Genomic DNA, 3,708 nt, shown 5'->3' on the forward strand with positions numbered 1-3,708 from the left:
AGGGTCCTTGCAGGTCAGTTGTGGAGTGGTTGGGATGGAAGGGTCCTTTGAGGTCAATTGTGGAGTGGTTGGGATGGAAGGGTCCTTGCAGGGCAGTTGTGAAGTGGTTGGGATGGAAGGGTCCTTGCAGGTCAGTTGTGGAGTGGTTGGGATGGAAGGGTCCTTGCAGGTCAACCACAGAATGATCCTATATTCTGTAGGTGAGCACGGTGAGGGTGGGTCAGTGGTTGGACTTAAAATCCTCGAGGTCTTTTCCAACCCTAACGATTCTCTGATTCCAAAATCCCACCCCAACACTCAACTCCCAAATCTTGCCCCAAAAACCCAACCCCAAAAAACAGGTTTGACGGTCAGACTTGATGATCTTGGAGCTCTTTTCCAACCTCAATGATTCTACGCTTCTATTGCCCCAAGGTTGTACTTTGAGCTGGTATAAAAGTCAGCTCTCCTTTCACCTGACAGTTCCAATGCTTGAGTCAGAGCCATCAGCTCAACATTCACATCCAACGTATTGGCTGGCAAAGGTTGAGCCTTCTTTTGGGATTACAGTAGAACATCCAAAGCTTTCCATTGCCTTGAACTACTCCATTGGTGAGCAGCTCCCGTTCATGATTTTCCAAGAGGGATCTGTTGGACCTGGGTATGCCTCTGTTTGGATCAACATTGGTGACACCATCTGGAAAAATATCCTTGCGTTCTCCGTAGGTGTTCTGCACTTGGGATGGTACAAATGGTTCAATTCTGGCCCTAAAATGCCCATCTATAAAGGTGAAGCCAACAAATGTACATCCAGTGGGTGCACTCACGTTGCTTTTCTGCATTATTTGCTCCATGAAGGAAAATCTGCAAAGGGGGAAAAAAACAACAACAACGAAACTCACAGCCAAGCGCGCACCACTTATTTTGGTACCGCTAACCTCATTACAGAACCACAAACCTCTTAATTAATGACATGCAAAATATATGGCCGTGATTGCATTTGCATACTGAGGCTTCAACACCTTAGGCTGCATTGCGGTTTAATTAAGGATTAATTAGAAACGACGGGAATTTCACGTCACTTAGGGTAATGATTTTGCATATTTGACAGATATCAGTAGGGGATGTGCAGGAAAACAGGGAATTTGTGTTTTCTTCTGTAAAGAGAACCAGTGAGTTTTATGGTCCGTGAGTTTCTTTAGTTGTGATGAACTTACTGGGATGAGCTACGGGGTGGAAAGTGCAACTCATTAATGCTAATTAACTCCTCTCTAGTTTCTTGCTAGCCCCAGCCAGCCAGATTCTTCCCTTGAGGTTGTGGGGGTGCTTTATTCAGCAGTTGACTCGAGATGAGCCGATGCGTAATTGACGATAACGAATGTCTAATTACCATCATTAGACGGGTGACATAAAATTAAGCTGCAGCTGGGAGCTCAACTCCAACACGAGGTGTGCTGATGTGCATCACAATGTGTGTAAGGAGATGGGAACCCAAACTCCTCTTCCACCGCACCGACGCTTCCCAGCCCAAATATTTTCACGTGATCTTTGTCAAACAGAGTGAGGAGTGTTCTTCTGGGGGGCTTTGGGGTCCCTTCCAACCTGTGCTGTGCTTCTGTGATCTTTAAGGACCTTTCTAACCCAACCCAACCTCATTCTATGGTTCTGTAATCTTTAAGGACCTTTCCAATCCATTCTGTGGTTCTGTGATCTTCAAGGACCTGTCCAACCCAACACATTGTATGGTTCTGTGATCTTTGAGGACCCATCCAACCCAACCCGTTCTATGATTCTGTGGTCTGTAAGGTTCCTTTTGACCCAGCCTCATTCTACGGTTCTGTAATCTTTAAGGACCTTTCCAATCCATTTTATGGTTCTGTGATCTTTGAGGACCCTTCCAACCCAACCTCATTCCACAGTTCTGTAATCTTTAAGGACCCTTCCAACCCAACCTGTTCTATGATTCTGTGGTCTTTAAGGTTCCTTTTAACCCAACCTCATTCTATGGTTCTTTGATCTTTAAGGACCCTTCCAACCCAACCCCATTCCATGATTATTATTATTTTTTTATCTTTAAGTTTCCTTCTAACCCAACCCATTCTCTGGTTCTGTGATCTTTAAGGACCCTTCCAACCCAACCAAACCCCATTCTGTAGTTCTGTGATCTTTAAGGACCCATCCAACCCAACCAAACCCCATTCTGTAGTTCTGTGATCTCTAAGGACCCATCCAACCCAACCCATTCTGTCCTCCCGCAGTTCTGTGTCGTCAGATGGCACTGGAATATCGCTTTGGTCACTTTGGGTCTGGTGTGCATCACTGTGTTATCAGCAGAGATTTCCTCCTGAATCCAATCCACTGCTCATTAAATTGCCTCGCAGTTAAAATCCAATTAAAAGCCTGAAAGCTCCTGGTGTTTCTTGAACTGACTCAACATGTTAATAATAAATCATCAGAAATTGGGATTTAAATATTCTGAATCAGATTTGCTTGGAATCAAACACGGGTGATCTGAGCGCGGATCTTGCTGCGTGTCAGCCTAAGGAAAACGGGTTTGGGTCTGATTTCATCAAATTGTTTCAGGTTTTGAGGTTTTAATAAGGCAAAACGTGGCGCTGTCAATACTTTGGGGTGGTGTAGGCTGGTGGTGTGGCCTTTTGCTGGAGCAGTGTGGTCTGTCATTGGTGATGGTGTAGCCTCTGCCTGGCAATGATGCATTTGCACCCTTGGCACACCAGGCACCCTAAGTCAAGCAGCCCTCAGGTATGGATTTCAGCACGATCCCACATCTGCATGGTGTCCTTTTCAGTCCCCAGACACAGAAATACGGCGGTTGTAGCAGCTCAGGCATTTCATCCACCTCCCATAGTCTGTCTTTGATCTTTAAGGACCCTTCCAACCCAACCCAACCCCATTCCATGATTATTATTTTGTTTATCTTCAAGGTGTTCCCCGTTTCTCCCTCTGATCCACGTTTTCTCTATCCATGCTGTACCATACCATCATTAAACGCTCCTTCTTTCCTCGACCTGGAGATAGAAGTCTGGTCTTTAAATGCTCTACCACTGAAGCAGACGCTTTCTTCATCCAGGAAATAACCTTTTGATTCCCTCTTTATATCTACCCAGTGTTAAGTATTCGTGGTATTCAGGAAGAAGACCCCCCCGATGCCCAACTAATGAGACTAGATAACATGTTGCTGGCGGAGGGCGTCTCCGGCCCCGAGAAAAGAGGAAGAGGAGCACCGATGGCTGTAGCAGCAACACCAGGTGGCTGTCCAAATGACAATAGCATTGAGCACTCTGACTACAGGGCCAAGCTGTCACAGATCCGACAGATTTACCACTCTGAGCTAGAGAAATATGAACAGGTGATCTTTCTGCATGGAAGAGTTTTTATCATCTCAATTGAAAATAACCCCCTTTTTTTTTTTTTGTTGGTTTTAAGGACGGAACAGGAGGTATAAATGAGTTCAGTTCAACGCGAGGTTGTCACATTTGTTTGAGAACTTATCTCAGTGTTGCAGGAATGAGATGAAATAGAGGGACTGGACATGGAAGTAAAGATGATATTCGTTACCTCAGCGTTACAGAATTAAGGTGGAATAGAGAGACTGGACATCAAGCTAAAGATAATTAATGTCTCGTTTACCTTTGTTACAGTATTTTTTAAGAGTAAATACGGATAAAGCTGAAACGTGAAAAGTCCTCTGTTTTGTTTTCTTTTTTT

Source organism: Meleagris gallopavo, chromosome 1, assembly GCF_000146605.3.
Source record: "Meleagris gallopavo isolate NT-WF06-2002-E0010 breed Aviagen turkey brand Nicholas breeding stock chromosome 1, Turkey_5.1, whole genome shotgun sequence".
NCBI classification, from domain to species: domain Eukaryota; kingdom Metazoa; phylum Chordata; class Aves; order Galliformes; family Phasianidae; genus Meleagris; species Meleagris gallopavo.